Here is a 20,856-nt window from a genome sequence, read left to right on the forward strand (position 1 = left end):
ATTGGGATGTAACCTTACCATAAGTTAAGAAACATCTGTATTTGATCTACATAGAGAAACTTGGAGTCTATTGAGAAAAGGGGGCCATACCCAAAATAATAGCCAACATTTAGAGTCCCTACTCTGGGCCAGGTGCTGTGCTAAGTGCTTTTGATGTATCATCTCATTGAATTCTCATGAAATCTCACAGAGTTAGGGGCCTTATACAGATGAAGCTTTGAGAGATTAAACACCTTGCCCAAGATCTCACTAGCAAGTAGCAGACTTGGTGTTCCCATCAGCTTGGGACCCTCTAGCAAATACCACAGACTGGGTGGCTTAAACAACAGACATTTATTTCTCACAGTTCCAGAAGCTGGAAAGCCCAACATCAAGGTGCTGCCAGACTTGGCCCTGGTGGGGACCCACTTCCTGACTTGTAGTCAACCACCTCCTTGCTGAGTCCCACATCACCTTTCCTCGGTGCTTAAGCATGAAGAGAGGCCTCTTTCTGTTTTTCTTTTCTTATCAGAACTTGAATCCTACCTTCATAATCTCATCTAAGCCTAATCACCTTCCAAAGGCCCCCACCTCCAAATATCATCACACTGGAGGTTAGGACTTCAACATATAAATTTTGGGGCACACAGCTTACAGCCTGGCTTTTAAACCCATAGTTTCTGGGCTTGGAGCCATGCTCTGAACTACTTGGTTCCTATTATGGCATTATTGTTGCTATTATAGTGTTATAGCATTTTTACTCAATAAACGGGAATTTTACTGATGCAAAGAGTAACATATAACCTTTAGGTCCTACATTTCTTCTCACCTCAGTATTAAGTAAAGTAATAATTAATAAATAAAAGAACAACTATAGTTTCTGAGGACTTAAGTGAGATGCATCATCTCATTTAATTATATTAACCCTAGAAAGCATGAAATAAAATGATGAAGGAGGCAGTTCAGTATCAGACAGCCTGGGTTTTAATCCCAGCTCTGCCATTTACAGTCGTGTGTCATTGGCAAGTCTTTTAATTTCACTGAAACGGAAGTTCCCCATCTATAAAATGTCAACAATAATACCATCTCCATTATAAGGTGATGAGATTTAAACTGCTACTCAGAATAATATCGAGAACATACTAATCGCTTGAATGTTACCCCTTTTCCCTTGGTTATTCCAGTCTATAGTGAGAAACCCGAGGTGCAGAGAAATTAAGTAACTTGCTAAGGGCTATATACATATGTAATATTTATATATACTATTGATATATGTAGCAAAGCTGAGATTCTGATTTCCATGAACTTCAAACCTCAGTCTTTGCTTTTAAGCCCTCTGCGCTAATGCCATCCTGGGCTTTGGCCTCACAATTCTGTTTTCTAAGGATTATTCAGGGTGCTTTTCCCTCCAATTTAAACTCCAGCATGGATGTCTCTGAACAGGGTGCCTGGTGAGCCTGGGCATGTCAAGGTTAAGGCAATGAATAAATTAGGAAATTGACACGGTTGCAGGTGACCCATTTTTAAAGATCGAATTTAAAAGCACTTTGTCTTCAAAGGAAATCGGATTAAGTGAAAATGCTCTGTTTTGCTTAAACACGGACCGTCTATTTGAAGGAGCATTTAGAATATTTTATTTCCAATGGTCGCTTGTTCGTAAATGCATGACATTAAGGAAGGGAGCAGAGCTTTTAGTTTTAGTGACTTTGAAGTAAAAAAAAAAAAAAAAAAAGCAGCAGCACAATAGGTTCTATAATCCATATCCAAAGTGCAGACGAGCATGAAGAAGTACAAATAAAGCATGTCCTGAATTGTTATATTCAGGGGAATAGCTTTTTAAGGTAGCATTGAAGGGAGATGTAATGAGCTCTTTATAGGTTAACTATATGACTTTAGGCTTTTCTTTTCTGTAATTGTTTTCTTTTAAAAAATATTTTGGGATACCATGGGATACCAGAGACCCTGAGTTGTGTAATTGTGTACATTTGACTAAAAGGAAAAGGGTCTAACTCATTCAATGGCACTGTCTGGAATTTACTGCCCCTAACATACTGGGGATCTCATCCCAGGACAGCATTAATTTTGTGAATTTGTCGCATCCTGAACCCAGTCCCAATAAGCTCAGAACACTAATTTCTCAGAACACTCAGTTGTCAGTGGCTTCTTCTTTTAGGTAGGGACTCATAAAGTCACACCCCCTAGCCCCTAATATTTAAAGCCCGAAAGCCAGTTGATGGACATAGAGCCAACTGTACTTGTCAAAGTACATCAGCCAACCCAATGTCATCAGCATGTCATCAGTCAACCCAATGTCACTCTGTAGGCACAGAAAACAAATGGTAAGTCAATTAGTTGTGAAGCTGTGACCGGCCACAAGGAGAGGTACCTGATTTAAATATTCAGTGGCATGAGGTTAAGATAGTTTGTTACATCAGGTCTGCTGAAGGGTGACATGTGCCGCCAAGACAAGATGCCTTAAATAGCACTGAGGTGGCACTCTCCACTGCAATTGCTCTATGTGACCTCGGCAAGTTACCTTCCCCACCCTGTGGTTCAAGTCCCCTGTCTATATAAATGTATGAGTGGAGGGTCTTAGCGGAGTACTCAGTCCCTGAGAAACCATCACCGTCTTTACCATCCATGCTTCCATTGCAAGTTTAACTCACAGAGAAAAACATTTCCCCTGACCTCTAAGTTCTCACAGGTTCCAAGTAAAGAGAGTAATGATAACGGGCTTTCTTTTTCTTTTTCTTTTTTTAAAGGATGTCGTCCATGTAGCCAAGTTAAAACTTGTTTAGGCTCTCTTGGTGTTGGTAAAACACCTAGCATTCTGCCAAAAGTCTGGAGAAAGGGGACCTATCTCTGCAAATCATCTATTTAATTTCCAAAAGGCTAAAGTGTCTTCGATTGTGTTTTCTTTTTTTCCTTTTCTTTACAGATTTGTATGGAGATAAAAAATAAATAAAGCATCACCTTTTCTTGTGTTTTCACCAGGACGCTTCACTTTGCTATGGAACAGAACAGAGGGCAGGCGTGAGCTGATAGTAAAGGCTTCGCTTGCAGGGAACAGAATGGAGAACAACTGAGCCTTCACGTTACAGAGGCAATTGCTGATCACTGTTACCTACTTGATAACCATGACTGCATGGATGTATTTTCATTCAGCTGCATCTTGGCTTTAGTTTTTTATTAGAAAACAACCTTGGCATCACCCTGTACAGTCTTCTACCTCTTTTGCCTCTTGGACTCCCGCTGTGTGCTTAGAAACCATTATCCTGTTCGGGGTTAGACATTTGCTGGGGAAGTGTATGATCCAATCTCTTTCAGGAAAAGGAAGCCTATTACCTATGGTAATGTGAAGTCGGACTCATAATTTAGTACGTTATTTTGAATGTTTGCGGGCAATTTCCATTTTCATTCAAATCAAGGAGTTAGTTTCAAAGTAAATCATTTTCCTGTTATGAGTCTTGACTTCCCAGTGTTTCTCCTGGATGTTTTGTGAAATGTGTTATCCTGGATTAGTACAAAATCAGGTCCCAGTGCCTCGGTATTAAACATCACACATCTGCATTAACTTTTTATGAGGTGAAGCTGAGCCGCAGAACATTATGTGTGGATTTTGGAGAGGATTGTTTCTGACTGGTGAGTTATGATGACTGTGTTTTTATCTATACTACTAGAGTTGGACTGATCAGATTAATGCATTTTAGACATACAAACCTGAATTATAAAGAAGAGAAATATGTCCTCATTGCAAGCAATTCTTTGTAGGTAATGGTGTAACTGTGATTTTTTTTTAAAGCTGTTGAAATATACTCCGGATGATTGGAAAAAAGCTTATGTTTCTTGATTCCCCAGGATACTAATATGCATATCTTTAAAAGGAAATGGAGTCTAATGGGCTTGCTAGGACTGTCTGTAGTTGATGGGACCCCCAGCGCCATCAAATCACGGCTGCGCTAAATGTGATTAGGAGCTGTCACAATACATTTAGCCCTCATCGGTTAGCGGGAGAATTGGGCCAAAGGTCATTCTCTACAGCAAAGTGGGCATTTAGTGCTTTTATTTGCTCTAATGGTAAATGATAGTTAATGAAAATCATTTATAAACCTTGTCCAAACCACTGTTTCGCTCCTGGAAGCGGCGGCCGGCTGCCTCTTGGAAGGACAGTGATTGCAATACGGTTGATGCCGTGTGATGGTAATTGGGCTCACAGCTTAATGAACTCTGTGTCTGGCAACTCATTTCCACAAAGTGGGAGAACAGGCAGAGGTAACAGCTCTCCCCGAAGGGAACCTGGGCTCCTGCTTTGTCTCGTCGACCTTTGGCACTTTGCACTTTGAAGTGGAATGCTAGCACCTTTGAGATGGTGCGCCCAGTCTGAGCCCCCGTGCTTCTGGATGGTGGCTGACACATACCCTAATGATGATTAATAGTCACTTCAAGTATCCTAGTTGTTTGAAAGGTCATTTAATCTTTATGTAGCAGCTTAATTGAAATTTTATCCTTCTTATACACCTGGCATTTGTTTTGAGAAGAAAAGATGGTCCCTACGAGTTGATGAGAAATAATTTATTTGGTATTCCTTCTCTTCCCTCAGGTTTCCATTTTATTCATTTAAAAGTTTTCTCATTCATTTCACTTCTTTCCCACTAGTTGTGGTAATGTTTCCTCCGGTAAAATCCAAGCTTGAAGCTTCTTGGGAGGGTGTTCCATTTCATCAGTAAACTATTGGGATTACTGAGCTCAGGAATGTCACTTGCTTGAAGGACTAGTTTTGGAATGAAAATCTTTCTGAAGACTCTCAACAGTCTGTAGAAGACTCAATATCTGGGATAATATATATGTAATAGATACTAATAATAAATCTTTATTGAGTATTTACTATGTGCTAAACTCTAGATGAGGCCTTTTACATGGATTAACTCAGTTAATCTTTGCAAGGACCCTGTGAAGGCCATAGTGTCTCCCCATTTTACAGACGAAGATAATGGGAAAGAGAGGTTAAGTGACTCACCCAAAGTCAGGCACTGTTAGGCAGGGCTGCTCCTAGCTGAGGTGACACTGTGTATGGATTAAGAAAAGGCTCTCACTCTGGGGATGACTTGGTTGGCGAGCAGGAGATGGATTTCAGCCCCGGCTTGCACCTGCTGACAGGTGCCCCTTGTGTGTTACACACCCCACGTAGCCTGTGTGGCAGCCCTGCCAGTGAGTGACAGGTCCTAAATTCAACCCTTGGCAGGACAGCCGGGGAGCATTTCTGGTGGAAATAGAATGTACTTTTAACTTTTCTAGTAGCCAAGTTTTAAAAAGTAAAAAGAAACAGGCAAAGATATTTTTAAAGAATGTATTTTATTTAATCTAATATATACAAAAATTACTTTAGTATATAATCAATACAAAAGTTATTGAGATACTTTGCAGTTCTAATTTTTTGTTATCTAACTCTTGGAATTCAGTGACACTTCTGGCACTTCTCAGTTTGGACTTAGTCACATTGTAAGTGCTTGGTAGCTTCATGTGGCTAGTAGTTTGAACAGAACAATTTTAGAGCCCTGGGTCTTCACCCCCCCCATGTTGGTTCTGAAAGAATAAGATGAATTTACTCAAGTCATCCTCAATTAAGAAAACCTTATTAGAAACAATCAGGTAGATAAGAAATTCTAAACATGGTTCCCTCTGGTGGCTCTCAGGGTAATTATGAAAGCTTTGTTTTTGCATACAGAGGGTGTATCAGCACTGTTGTTAACATGGTCACGTCTTGGTGCTACAGAGTCTGAACATCTACATTAACAGTTTGTCAAATTCTGTGGATCCTGATTTGATGTCTTTTTGCCATTCCCTCTGTCCTTTACATTTCAGCGTAGAATGGGCAAAGAACTTGAAAGGCAACAAGACCCAAACCAAAGACCTTTTCAACTCCTCAGCATCTCTGAAAATGTAACTCAATGCAGAAGCTTAACATTTCTAGATGACTGGTGCAAGGATTTTTGATGATGTTTATACTTCGCAGAGTTAGACAAGGTTACCAGAGGCACAAAAAGACAGGCATAGCCCAGATCCTCATCTCCTTGCTATGTCTGCCAGTGAGATGTAATGTATTAAATTTAATTTATAGAATTTTTTCTTAAATAATCTACTTCATCGTGCTTGGTAATAGGGTATGAATCAGACTGAATGTCATCAGTCTATGACTGGTCAAATCGTTTTGGAGAATGTTCAAGATTCTTTTGAAACTCTGGGAAGTGATGACATCACATGCAAGGGTTTGTAGAGCTCTAATTAACTAGTTGATTGCAACGATTGCAGTCTGGGAAACCTGCCATGTGACAGAGAGTGGTTTGTGGGTGGCGTGGCCTGGTTTCCTTGAAGCAAGGACAGCTGTGAATAGGGTAGCATTTTGGAAAGAAGACAGGCATTAGAATCTTAGGTTTGCAATAACTTCTCTTAGTTTTCTTATCAGTAACTTGACAAAAGAGTCCCGTCTACCGGTGATTGTCATGAAGAACTAATGTCAGCTTATATAAAGCATCAGCTTTGTGTCTGGCAGACAGCAGATAATCCATAAATATCAGCAATCATCATTACTGATAGATCTGGTTGACAAATATTTTTGAGTTGTTATACTTTTCTTCCCATCAAAACAAGTGTTAACATTTATGTTTTACTGTTAACGAAAACTGTCTTATATTACTAATGGCATGATCCCACTATATAGCTTGTGCTATTAGAAACACAATAGTATCTTTCTTAGAAAAAGAATGAATCGAGAAATAACCAGTGTAAATTTAAAAAAAGGTGATACTAATTATGTAGAATTATGTTGGATAAAAGTAGAACTTTTTAAGAGCATAAAAGTAGAAAGATTGCTAAGAAACCAAGAACATGTACATATGTTCTTTGTAAAGTAGTGTTAAAAGACATTATGATCTTCTTTCTTTATTTTCTTTCCTTTTGCCCTGTTTGCCCTTTTTCTACTTCCTTTCCTTTCTTTCTTTCCCTTCCCTTCCTTCCCTTCAATTATTTCTTATAAGAAATTGGGTTAGTTGGTTGAAGGTTTGGATTTGAGGTTTTGTGCATGGAACAGGGAGTCTTTTGACTATAAAAGTTTAACTTATAGCTCATAGTGTTACATGTGGATTATGGTTGTGTGGATATTTTTATTCAGAAAATATTATTAGTTTGAGCCACCAAAGTCTGGATAATGGGTGCATTAACTACTCCTAATCTTTTTTTATTTTATTTTTTAAGATTTTACTTATTTATTTTTAGAGAGACGGGAAGGGAGGGAGAAAGTGAGGGTGAGGAACATCAATGTATGGTCGCCTCCCGTGTGCCCCTAATGGGACCTGGCCTGCAACCCAGGCCTGTGCCCTGACTGGGAATCAAACTGGCAACCCTTTGGTTCTCAGGATGGCACTCAATCCACTGAGCCACACCAGTCAGAGCTAAGTACTCCTAATCATAATTTGTATCTGTCATTGAGCTCTTTGGAGTAGCTACCAAATACCCCTAAAAGAATGATATGCATCCTAGAGTAAGAGTCAAAGAATTGCAAACACAGAGGTGCGGTTGTATACTTCATCAGTTAAGAGCCCTTGGTGCAAACAACAGCTCTCAAGTCCATTTAAGTTAGGAAATGAAAAGGAAATTTAGAGAAGGGATCCTGAGTAGAGGAGCAAAATGGATAGTAAACGGAAGGATGATGCTTGGTCACAGATTAGGAATAGATAGCTCCTGGCATCTAGTAATAGGATCTAGCTAAAAGTTTCATCATTTGTGATCTTGGGCCACTTTGCTTAAGATTGGGATTTATAGTAAAGTGCCCAATGGCTGAAGCTTGGATTACATGATTGCCCCTTGGAACAGGTTGGGGTGTGCCTGGCTTTATAATTCTACTAGGATTGAAGAGTACTTCTGGGTGCTGAGTCGCCAAAATGGTCAATCCATAAATGTCTACTATAGATGCAATTTTTGCATAAGAAAAACTGTTATTAACAATTGCTTCCATTTATTCAAATTTCTCTGTAACTCTCAATAATCCTGACATTCTAACTCACCTTGCTTCCTTTCATAGGATCGGACGTTCTTCTGTGGCACAGCCAACTGCCACATCTCTGTGCTTCGGTGTCCCAAAGCATTGACTTTCTGATTCAGGCCATAAATTCGGCAGCTGTTGAAAATGTCACAGTGGGATGGTGCTATTTTTCCTACTAGTTTTTCTGTTCTCTAACTCTTATATGCTCCCCAAAAGCAAAAAGACAGACAAAAAGCAAAGTACCTTCAGTTTTAAGTCTACATTTGTAAGAACAAAACAAAGCACAAGACATAATGGTCTTTATGCACTGGCCTTATGTTGGCAGTTAGTATCTTAGTCTTATCCCTTTTTTCTTATTTTCTGCATTGAAAACTACTGTTAAAACACATGTCCTGGTTGAGTGGCCCAGTTTGTTGAGCACTGTCCGGTACACTAAAAGGTCACAGGTTCCATCCCCACTCAGGGTACATACGTAGGTTGCGGGTTCGACTTCTGGTCAGCATGTGTACAAGAGGCCACCCACTGCGGTGCGTACAGTGTTTCTTGCTCACATCAATGTTTCTCTCTCTCTTTCTCCCTCGTCTATCCCATTCTTCTCCTCTCTGTCTTCCTCTCTTCCCCTCTCTCTAAAATTAATAAGGATGTCCTTGGATGAGCATTAAAAAAAATACACACAGTGATGTGATTATAAAAGTGTCATTGAGGTGTTTTTTTTTTTTCTCTAGCAAGCAAATCTGATCAGTGTCTCTGTAAGTCAATGCCCATGGATGATGTCAAACAGGCTTGTGTGGTTAACAGACACAGTGGAGAGGCCTGCATGGTGTTCCTTTCACAGCTCTTTGAGGTGCTGCAAAGATTTGACATTTTAATATAGTGTCAGTACACATTATAATCCAGAGAGCATTTTGGGTAATGTTAGCCACATGATAGATGGTCAATAAATTCATGTTACTGATTGATTGATGCAGCCCTCGTACTACATAATTATTCATCCTTCAAGACAGTGATTAGGATCTAGCTGGTAACAGAAGTTGTGAAATACCATCATTTTGTTTGAGTTTGTTGCTTTGATTCTTTTCCTCTGGAGGAGAATGCCGTTCAGCTCTAGCAGCAGGTATAGGTGATTCTCAGGCTAAGGATATAAGGAAAACTATAAAAGAAATGAGTTCTGTTAGTGTCAGTTCCAAGTGGCCCTATATTGTGTGAGGAAAACAGGCCAGCCTCTAAACTGCAACAGAAATTCCTGCATATATCCCCAAACTTTTGTCAGTAACTTACAGAGTAGAGCTGTGATTTTAACAGTCCATCATCCATTTATCTTTCCTCATGATTTTTCTTCAATTGTCAAACATCAGTGTGTGAACCTACATTTCCAGGGATGGGGCACTGATAGGTTTAAGCTAAGAAAATGGAAACTACTGGTGAGAAAGAGATTTATTATTGGAGAACAAACTTCATGGAGGTTATTTTAATCCCCTAACTGCACATGAATCTGGTAGCTCTCTTTCACTTGCTGATAGTGGAAATCCCAACATAATCAATGCCAGAGAAATGAAATATATTGGCTTGCAAGTCTCAGAAGTTCTGGGGTAGTTGGGTTCAGGCTCAGCTGACTTCAGGGCTCAAAATAGAATTTATTTTTTTCTTTATTTCTTGGCTCTGCTTTTAGTGCATTTGCTTGATTCTCATATAGCGTCACCCTTTCTAGTCACAGATGGCTGCCACACACGGCACCAAGCCTGTTAGGAGGAGTGAGTTCCTTTTGGGAAGTCCCAGCGGTCTCACTGGCTCAGATTAGGTCATGCATCCTTCACTGGTTGTTCCATTGGGGCCAAGGTAAATATCAAATCTTATTGGCTTCTTGAGTCTGGGTTATGTGCTCCAGGCCTGGACTTTGGGCTTGCATTCCCAGACTCTCACACTACCTCCAAGTACACTCCCATTGGCACACTGTACATATGTCATCCCTTTTAATGCAATACAGATAGAATAACAGGACATAATAGAACATTAATAGCGGCTGTCTCTTGGAGTGGCCGTATACGTGATTTAAACATTTTTGTTTCGTTTTCATTCTTTTTGTGGTTTCTAAATTTTCAAGTGTGAGATTGTAAAATTTTTATAAGTAGAAAATTATCTTAATTGTAGTTATGTCTTAGTAGTAAAAAACTGTAATACAGCATTCTTTAAGAAAATAAATTAAGATTTTTTTTCCTCCTACGTCATCCTTTGCACTTTTTCCTTAGAAAGTCTTTCTCCCCAGAAGTTATTTACCTATGCCTAATCATTTCTACATTATTTCTCCAATACAGTTGAAGTTATTTGGTTGTGTGGTATAAGGTGGGACTCTAATTTGATTTTCTTTTTCCAAATTAACAAATTATCAGACAACAGTGGTTAAAAAAGATTCATTCCTTCTTCATGGATTTGGAAGGATTACTTTCTTGTGCTTAAAAAATAAAGAAGAGAAAAAGACAGTCTTGTCAAGGCTGTCTTGTTGACCTTATGTCAGCCAACTCCCCACGGATAAAAGAGAGAGATCGTAAACATGAAGATTTACAAAAACAAGAAAGAGTGAACTTATAGAGTTCTATGGTCCCTTGGAGGTAGCACCACTATCAAAAACCAAAGCTCTGGAATCATATGACAGTCCCATCTCTTCTTTCCCTACCTAAATCCTTCCTACTCTGTCACCTGTTAATACAGGGAAAAGTGGCCAATCAAACATGGGACGCTATTTTGTAAATACTCTGGAATAGTTAATCCATAAACAGCCCTTCCAAATTCATATCTTGTCCCACATTGCAAACTTTACAGATTCAGAACTCTCAGGAAAATACTCATTACTATCCCAAATAGTCCATGCTTGTGCATAAATAAGATATTTATTGGAAATATGTTCTACTCATTCATATATTTACAGAGTACCTATTTAATTTGGCCAATAAACTTTTCTATATAAAAGCATAATCCTCACCACTTTGGAAGAGTTTTTGGTGTGGTCTTAAAATGGAAGATTTTAGTATAATTTAGATACAAAATCTTATGAATGATTAAAAGAAACCTTCATAGAATCCCACACAAAAATGACCCTGGAAAGAGAAAATTGCTGTGAATATACATTGGTGATACTATCAGGGAGAATTTCTGAAGGCTTGGTAATCTTTTAGTTACTATGTTAAAATCATACATGGAACCATTTCTAAAGTTATTTCAATTTTAGAAGTTCCATTGAGGTCAATAGGAATCTTGCTTTGGAAGGGCTGCAATTTTAAAGATAATTTTTAATGTTTTGTACTTACTGAAGTCAAAAACTGTGGATTTTTGCCAATAAAAGACTGTAGAATTTTGTTTATTTCAAAATCCTAATGCAGTACCCCCATTCCAGTTCACCATCATTGTTAACTTAATTTTCTTAAATTACTTCCCATAGAAATATCAGTTATTATTATTTTTTAAAAGGATTAATTGTATGTCATGTCTCTTTCACTTTGTAGGAGATAAAATTTCCATGAATGGGCTAGAGTTTTCTCTCTTGAGATTTGTGGACTGAATGAGACCATCTGCATAGATATGTTTAGCATCTATTTAGATGTTTTTAGAGTCTGTTTAATTGATAATCAAGACTCGGGCCTGTTGATTAACAAAATGGTTTCTCTTTTTAGTGAACTGTGTTTCCTACACTAAAAAGCAAAATTCTCTATACCAAACCCCAGAACTCTTAGAAAGTTGGGTACTTGAAGTCAGTTGTCATGTTTTGCTTGAGTCTCTATGACAAATACCTACTACATGTCAGATGCCCAACGCCCACCCCCACCTGGGGAAGTGGAAATACAGAGGCCATTTCACATCTCATTTGGGTGTACTAGAGTGAGTTCATGATCATATTTTATTTTGGCTTTATGGTTATGAACTTGGAGTTGAGCCCATGTATAGAGCTGGTAAAAATAATTTTAGAAATATTCCATTCTTCTTTGCTGCTGGTCCCAGCTCTGCTGTCATGATTATTGCCTCTGTGTTGGATTTTTCTCCTTGCTCCCCTGTTCTGTCAATGGGGACTCGGGAAACACTTCGGAGTCTTCTAATTTTTTTTTTTTTTTTTTTGGCAAGAAGTGCTGTGTGCTTCCATAAACAAGGTCACTGTGTTATAATTAACTGAAGATTATTTGTTGTGAATACTTATTTAAAAAACAATGAATGCCACAAAATGCATTATTATTTGGATCAAAAACTATTGAATGTGTATATATTTCTGCTCTTTAATAAGACTATTCATTTGTTTGTTTTCTCCTTGTGAGCCAGAATTGTCATAATTTCTGTAACCCCAGTAGAGAACTCAGGACTTTTAAATACTTGTTATAGGATTCAGGCAGATGAATAGGAACCTAGCTGAGGGAGGGCGCAAAGCCTAATGATGAAGGTGCCTGTCTCTGGGTGAAAAAGGGGAGATGATGTGATCCCTTGGTTGGGGAGACAACTTTCACTCTTAGGATATGTCACAGTTAACTGTTTTGAAGCTGTGTAATACATCCACAAAGTCACGTGTTGAGTCATTCATGTGACTGAGTGGTTGATGGGGAGGAGTTGCCACAGACATGGGGCTCTCAACGGGCCACTGTCATCAGAGAGCTAGGGCAAAGGGACTGCTATTTCAGGAAATTCATAGAGGCAGTGAACCCACAAAAGGAAGCTTGTTCTCAAACTTAGACTTGATCTCAGCAGCCGCAAGCTTCTTTCTGAAATAATTACCCAAGTGAATTTTGCCAAACTTGTGTAAAGAACAAATTCCTGTTAATGTGGAACTTCAACTGTTTATTTTACTGTGAATGAACTGAGTGTTGTCACGTTAGGAAGAAATGTGATGTCTTTCTAGTACAAAAATGACTATAGGCCACATTTATTTATATGTTAAATTAAATTGAAATCTATTTTGTTGTTAAAATAATTATATATTCCTTTTTGGAACACTGAGCATGTTTATATATGCACACGAATATGATATTAAACTTGTAGGGGATGAAAGACATTATAATTTTAATGGTTGGTACCAAAGTTCTTTTTAGTGAGGACACCACTTTTATTTAGGAAATATCTAGGGAAATGGGAAGCCTTGTAGACAACATTTGTAAGGAAAATATTAAACAAGTAGATGAACGTATTTGTGTTTGTAGTGAACAAGAATGGTAGTGGGTGAGGCAGATAAAAGAGAGAAGAGAGGTAAGGAGGTAGGAGGGAGTGAACGGGACAGACAACATGTGGGAGGAGGGGTCCTACAAAGAGAGTGTCCAGGGAGAAATGTCTAATATTAGGTTGGCTGAGGGAAATATTAATATGAATTAGTATCACACTAGAATTTATGGTGTGTATATAGCTGCATTTTGAAGTCCTAAGTAAAGTCTTCCACACATCCCAGTGCATGCCTGGGGTTACGACAGTGTCTGAAGTCCATGATGGGGCTAGCACAGAGCCAACAGAGGTGTTGCATGAAGTAAAATCTCATATGAGACATGGAAGAAGTATGGTGGATCCATAGTGACCTTGAGGCAAAAATCCCCTAAGATTTGAAGAAAATCTCTGGAGAATACCGGGCTTTCTAGAGGTCAGGCGAAAAGGAGCTGGAGCCAATTTTATGACAATCAGAACTGAGAGGCTAGGTGGAAGGGTGAGGGAGTGGAAATGAAGAAAGTTGCCACCGACAGAAAGGCCTTGCCTGGTTCATTTAGAGTTCTTCCCGGGGCAGTGGTATAATTCTGGCTAAGGTTATCACACGAAGTATCTGGAACTTGAAGGCAGTTTCTGGTTCACAGGAAGATCCTCTGCACAAACCCACTCAAACAGCCAGTACCCACTGTGTGCCAATATCAAGTCCCCTCGAGACCCAAGCGGTAGACTCATCTAATACCATGTGTCTTGTCCTCTTCATTCCAAGGAGGCAATTTCCTTTAGTGGTTCTCCGTGTCATCCTACACTGGGCAGATCTGCCAGTTTGAAGGGAGTTGGTGAGGGCTTGGGGGAGAGAAACGTCTTTAACGTCTTTTGTCTCTGCCCTCATCTAAAACCCTCTCTGGCCGGTTTCTTCAGAAACACTTTTCTGAAGGGCGAAAGGGTGCAATTCAATGTCAATAAGTTGAGTTACTGTGAAGCTAAAGCCAGTTGTTCATTCAGTTGGTCCTATTGCTATATGTTGCTGCAAAACAAGAGTTTCAACATTTTTTTCTTCTTCATCTTGCTATATAGTCTTATCACCAAACATCTGCGCATTTGAGAAATATTTTATTGGTACCTCTGTGGATTTTTAATTATATACATCTTCTTGATTAGCCTGTAGGGGAACCATTTTATTAAATTTTTTTACCAATGGAGAAGGCCTCTGGTGCTCACTTGGTGCTCAGCAGGGTTCATTCCTCATCAAAGAAATGTCACTGAGTGCTTGGTGCTTGATGGTATGTTTGGGTCTGTAGTTGTTTCACATGTGTTACTCCTATTATTGGGCCCTTGTTGTGATCTGCTTGTGTTTCCAGAGGTACCTGGCATTTGGGGGTGGGGGATGCACAGTGTACGTGGCATCCCCCTGGTGAACAGCATTCAGCCATGAAGGTGATGTTGTGATGATGTACTGTAGAGTCTCTTAGCCTAGCTCTGGATTTCCCAAGAATCTTGTGTTGAATCTCGACTATAGATGTTCTGAGACCATGAACAATGTCATTTCCTTGTTGACTTTGAACTACATGCATCTTCTGGGCAGAAATTTTAGTGGATTGATTATTTAATGGAGATATGGGACACTGTAGTTGCTAAGAGCCAGACTCCTTGGGTTCAGATGGCTTGCTTGCCTCTTGCTAGCTGAATGACCTTGGGAAGTTACTTAACCCTCTGTGTCTCAGTTTCCTAATTTATAAAATGGGAATTATAACAGTTTCTACCTCCTAAGATTGAGAGGAGGATGAAAGAAATTAATATACGTATGGCACTGAGAACAGCACATGCCACATGCCACACATCACGTGTACCATAAAAGCATTAGCCGTTCCTGTTATCATTAGTGGTAAAAATCCCTAGTGTTGGATGTGGTGTAAGTCAGGGCACATCTCTTCTTTTGCCTTTTATTCATGAAGTATATTCTCAGTGTTTTTCTGGACAGCAACTTGTGAAAACAGCAGACAGGAGTGCAAATTTAGGGATTTCCCTGAGTGGCACTAAATAACAATAGCCTTTGTCTGGCTTCCGGAAGCATCCGCAAGCCCATGATCGGGGCTGCTCTTGCGCTAAAAGCAGAAAGGCCTAAACTGGTCCAGGATCTCCCCACCTGCTTCCATCATTCTTTGTCTAGCTGTAGTCTGAGCGGGCACATTTATCCATTTTGATTAGCAGACGAATCGATAGTCAAGCATACAGATTCCCTCAGGCTTAGTCCCAGAGCTGCCTTCGGCTTACGGCAAAGGAAAATATTCTTTTCCTCTCTTTGTATCATTTCTTAACTGAATCAGACTTTGGTTGAAGTGCCTTGGGGTCCTGATGCTGGGCAATATATCAAGAGAAGCTGCACATCACTCTACGCCTGCACCCCCTTCACTCCTTTAGATGATTTAAAACTCCAGATCCACTAAATGATGTGTTTGGTTGTTTAATACAAACTGAAATGCCACATGATAATGCCACAGAAATGTTTTCAGGGAATGCAATTTAGTGAGGCTTCAAGGATTCTCCATAGTTATCATGATTTTGATTGTATAAAGAATAATCCCAGGAATCTCATGTGATAAGGCATTCAAAGTTTTTTCATTGAGCATTTATTGTATTTGAGGCCCCATCCAAAGTGCTGGGGATCCAGAAAGGTCCCCACTTCCCTGGTACTTACATTTGATTGTGGGAAAAGGGAGGTTCTGCCTGTTTTTCGCTTGCTACTTCAGCACTGACACCTGTTCTTCTCAACTCTAATCTGAGTCCTGGGAGGCTGACCCAAATGGTTTCTGTGAGGGATCAGCAAACTCTGGGCCACGGACCAGATCTGGGTTGGTCCCTCTATTTGTATGGCCTGTGAGCTAAAATTTATTTTTGTAGGTTTAAAAGGATGAAAAAAAAAAAAAAAAACTAAAGAAGAATATTTCATGGCATGTGAAAGTTATATGAAACTCCAATTTCAGTGTCTGTAAATAAAACCTTATTGGCTCTCAGCCACACTCATTGGTTGACTGCCATTCATGACTCCTCATTGGCCTAAATCAGCATCTCTGAGGGCTGCCAAAGAGACCCAATGGCTTGACAAGCCTGATATGTTTACTATCTGATACTTTATAGAAAAAAGTGTGGATCCCTGGCCTTCATTCATAAATCCCTTGCCGTCTTCTTATTGAACTTGAAAAATGGGGTGCTGCTGTTGAAGATCAGAGGGCAAGGGTGATGGAATCAGGGCAGTTCTTCTTAGTTTGCTCTTTGGAGTCTTGGCAGTTAGCTGCATCACCTACCAGGTAATCCTCAAAATATAAAAACCTTCCCTTCTCTGTGCCAGCCTCTCCTCCTCTGCTGCCACTGCACTCTCAGGACTACGAATATCCCTCCTTGTTCTCAGGCCCTGGTGATGTCACTGTCCTGTGGCTCCCGCCCACCCCTGCCTCCATTGGGTCAATAATCCCTGTAGTAAACTGACCCTCCCGCTGCCCAATTTGTTTGTAATATCTATTTCCTTAGACCCTAATGGATAAAACAATGATAAAGAAATAAGTCAGAGATCAAGATAATTTTGATGGTGAAAATAATATACGAAAGAGAAAACAAATTGGGGTGATCTGATAACAGAGAGTTGGAATGCTAAGAAGAAAAGATCGAGGAAAAGATCTCGGGAAGTACCACTGTGTGAAGAAGAGGCTGGTGTAACCTGCTGAGTGTTTACAGAGGGGACAGTGAGGGACAGACAGAGGGCCAGGTTATATATGGCCTTACAGGTGTGTGGCAAGGGTTTTTGTTATAGATGTCATGGGAACATTAAACAAGGGTAGCATGAGTCTGATTTATGAATTGAAAAAATCACTCTAGCTATTGTTTGGGGAAGGAATTGTTTGGTGGCAATAGTGGTTAGCTAGAGCAACACCTGTAACATGTAGTGGTTATTATAGGTAATGGTCAAATCCTCAACCTGAAGGCCATGGCTGGGTACTTTTCTGGTATCTTCCAGTGGAACTTTGGGGAAGTCACCATACTTAAATCTGGAACTAAGGAATGTTAGCATTCATAGATAGGACGATGATGATTGAAATTAATTTTATTCAAGTTTGGTCCATCCGACTTGACTTTACAGGGACAGGATATTGCATCTCTTTCCTTTATTTCTTTGGCAGCTGATGCCTCGTTTTCTGCATTTATAATTCTTTCTAAAGCTTTAAAAGCCATAAGCTATGCTCTCTTCAAACAAGAAGGAATAAAAGCTAGTTTTTCAATTAAAAAAAAATCTGGTTTCTATGAGAGCAAACTGAGAAAAAATGTTGCATTAGCATAAGCAGTTTGTGATTGTGTTTTGATTACCCTAGCTGGTTTTGATTGTGTTCTCTGTATTTTCTGAACTGTTCCTTTGGGTTTCTTGGTCAGGGTACTGTGGTGAACTTTTGTGTACTATTTCCAGTGTTTCAGCCTCATTTATGCACAGCCCACTCTTTATAAAGGCTGGTATTCATTCTCCCTGCCTCCACCTCCCCGCCCCTAAACACACACACACACACACACACACACACACACACACACACTCTCTCTCTCTCTCTCTCTCTCTCTCTCTCTCTCTCTCTCTCTCACTCTTAAGGATGCTATAAAATTATCTCTTTTGCTGACATCTTGTGATCACCCCCAACATCCTGGGAGGGGGAGGTGTCCATTACCTTGTGCAATGATTGGAATTATTTTGTTGCTTCCCTTTATGCCCCTCTTCCACGTACCCCTGGGCTTGTCTGTACAAGAGATTTTGCCCCTTCCTCGGCCATCAGCCTCCTGCTGCCTGGACGAGCTGTGTCAGTCCAGAAAGGATCCTTCTTCAACACCTTGGGCAATGCAGTGAGACTCTTCTACCACCTGTGTTGGTACATTTAGAATTTTCTTTACTCGCAACTTCTGTGTTTCACTGAGTCTTGCCTGTTTCCTGTGGCATAGGTGGTAAGTTATTTTGGTGGGGGCTACACATAGTTTAAGATAGAACCGTAGTCCGGCTCATTCATTTATTTAGCAAATATATTTATTGGATGCCTAATATGTAGCAGGTCCTGTACTGGTGAGTGGAGAGCCTTTGTCCTCAAGGAGCACACGAGGCCATGGGGGAGCTGGGCACCGAAGCCAGTAATTACAATTCAATGTGGTAAGTAAAACAGAATGATGATGGTTATTATAGAAGCAGGAAAATGCAATGGTTGACATCCCAGATGCTAGAGCCATGCAGCCGTGGTTCAAATCCCAGCTTCACCATTAATTAGCTCTAGGTTTCTGGGCAAACTCCTGAAACTCCCTGTCCCCTATTTTGGTTACCAGAATAAAGGACATGCTGTAAGGGTTAAGAGAGCTAATCTAGCCAAGCAGCGGGAGAATGCCTAACATATAGAAAGTGGTGAATAACTATTAGCTATTATTATTACTATCCCCTCGTAATCCTCACAGGGTTAAGGTGGGCTAGTTACCAATTGGAATCTGAAGGACTTTTTGGAGCAGTTAACAAGAAACCTATTCCTGGCTCGTGAGATTATTTTTAGTAACTAAAACTGCAGGATTGAAACCTTAACGATACTTTCAAAATATTTTCACCCCTGAGTTCATGTTTTAGATTCAGACCTTCTGTATCTGGTTGGCTATGTTGCGAGAAGAAGAAATGAATCTTTTCCGTTTACTAATAGAGCCGGTGGCACTGGTTCTAGGGCACATTTTCCATCATGTAATCCTGGACCTCAGGGCCTCCCTCCTTTTAAATTAGCTGCCTTCCTCTGGGATTTCTAAGGAAACAGGCGAGTGCAAAACCTGGATCTATTGGCTTTTATTCTCATTTTTCAGTGTTGTTCCTCCTAAGTGGCATATGCACGGAGACCCTGCAGAAATCCCTTTAAGTGTGAAGTACAGAAAGTGTAGGCATTGGGTACCTAAATGTCAGCAGCCTCCCCATGGCCAGGCAGTCCGCCTTCCGTATGTTTTTCTGAAATGATTGCCCCTGCAAAGCTCTTGTTGACACCTCCTTTCCTTTGGCATCTTGAGGGATTGTGGCTGAAACACCTTTGTATCCTCATTAACTAGCACATATTAGCTGCTCAATCATTGTTTGTTGAACAAACAGATGAATAAATGATCTTGGCGTCTGGGTCTGTCATAAAATATGCCGAGCTCCTAAGTACCTAAAGGACTTACTTTCTTTCTTCCAGGCTCCGTATCTTATTTATAGACACAAAATTATACTATTTTACCCCTCAGGCTGGATGGCTGCAAGCAGTTGTGCAGTTTTGGCATTGCCTGGAAGCATCCAGACAGGGAGACAGCTTGGCACTGCAATTCAGCCCATGCGTTGCTCACCTAGGGCCCTGGCAAGGGGCTCTATCTAATCAAAGGTAGGGCTGTCATTGCTCTCCCTGGCACAGCAGTACTGTCTGCTGGCCAATCCAAGCATCCATGAGGCTTTCATCCCCCACATGCAGGCACCATATACTCACTCTCCTGCTCGGAGGTACGCCTTGATCCAGTCTGTGTACAGGCACCGTCTAGTCTCGTAGTGGCCCTGGCAGTAAATTCAGGATTCTGTCATTGTGTTTCATGGTGACCACAGGCCAAGAGGGAGGGAACAGGACGAGTAAATAAATGCCCTGTTCCACTAAGTCTGTTGTCCAAAATGTAGGTCTATCATAGTATGGAAAGCCGCTTCCTCTTCAGCCCCATAGCCAACTCTATGTACACTTTAGACAGGTTTGCTGTTATTTTCGGGTGGTTTCATAATCATACGAATAATTCATTGCCGTCCGTTTCACTCCACCAGAATATTAACTTTAAAAGCATCTCCTATGAAATGACGAATTTTTTAGCACCGTTTGTACATAGGTGAGCTGGAAGGAATTTAAAAGTAAAGGTCCCACATGTTCCCTGATTGCCCTCTCAACCAAGATCTTTCATTTCATGTTCCCATTGAATCTGTTGTGAGAACTGCTAATGATGTGAAAAAAAAAAAAAAAATGAATCATTTATGTCTTTTTCCTGCACATCTCCTGTTTGGCTCTGCCAATGACTAATGGATGGGCCGGAGCACAGGAGGCTGCAAATCAGCCAAGCCCTCGCTAAGCTCCTGCTGGGGTGCGGAGTACTAAGGCTTGGGAGAACTGGGCCCGGCCTACCCCAGGGTGCCTGTCCAGCCCACAGGCCCACAGCTTCGTACGACTCACCTTGTTTGTCTCTTGGCTGGTGGTAGGATTTCAAGTGCACTTTTTTGCTTCCAGGAATCTGATGGCTGATAGGGTTCCAGTGCGTAACTTGAGTGGAAGAAGGAGCCTGGTGCGATCAAAGAGGATGTAGCAGAGGTGGGGATGGACAGGGGAGCACCAGCTCCTAAAGGCAGCATTATCCGCCCCCGCCCCCAAGGCATTTCCAGACATTCCAGTATTTTAAAGGAAACTGGAAGAGCTAGTTTTTAATGCGAAACCTAATGAATTTTTAAATGTTGGCTCGGATTCTTTTAAAACAATATAGAACAAGTAAAGCACTTCTAACAGTGGGATTCAGTTCTCTGGCCAAGAGCTTGTGCATTAGAGTGGGTGTGAGCAGAGTCAATGCTTGGATTGCCCTGTTTTAGAGTCATTCCCATCAGGCCACCGACCGCAGCTGGGTAGGAACGGCCA

The 20,856-nt window shown here is 40.5% G+C and overlaps 1 protein-coding gene across 2 annotated transcripts in view; it reads left to right on the plus strand.

Moving 5' to 3' along the window:
* Positions 1-20,856, plus strand: part of LOC150005205 (uncharacterized) — a 169,458-nt gene that overhangs the window by 33,289 nt on the left and 115,313 nt on the right. The window lies entirely within an intron of this gene.

The sequence above is a fragment of the Furipterus horrens genome, unplaced genomic scaffold (genome assembly GCF_987537825.1).
Source record: "Furipterus horrens unplaced genomic scaffold, mFurHor1.1.pri manual_scaffold_7, whole genome shotgun sequence".
NCBI lineage: Eukaryota > Metazoa > Chordata > Mammalia > Chiroptera > Furipteridae > Furipterus > Furipterus horrens.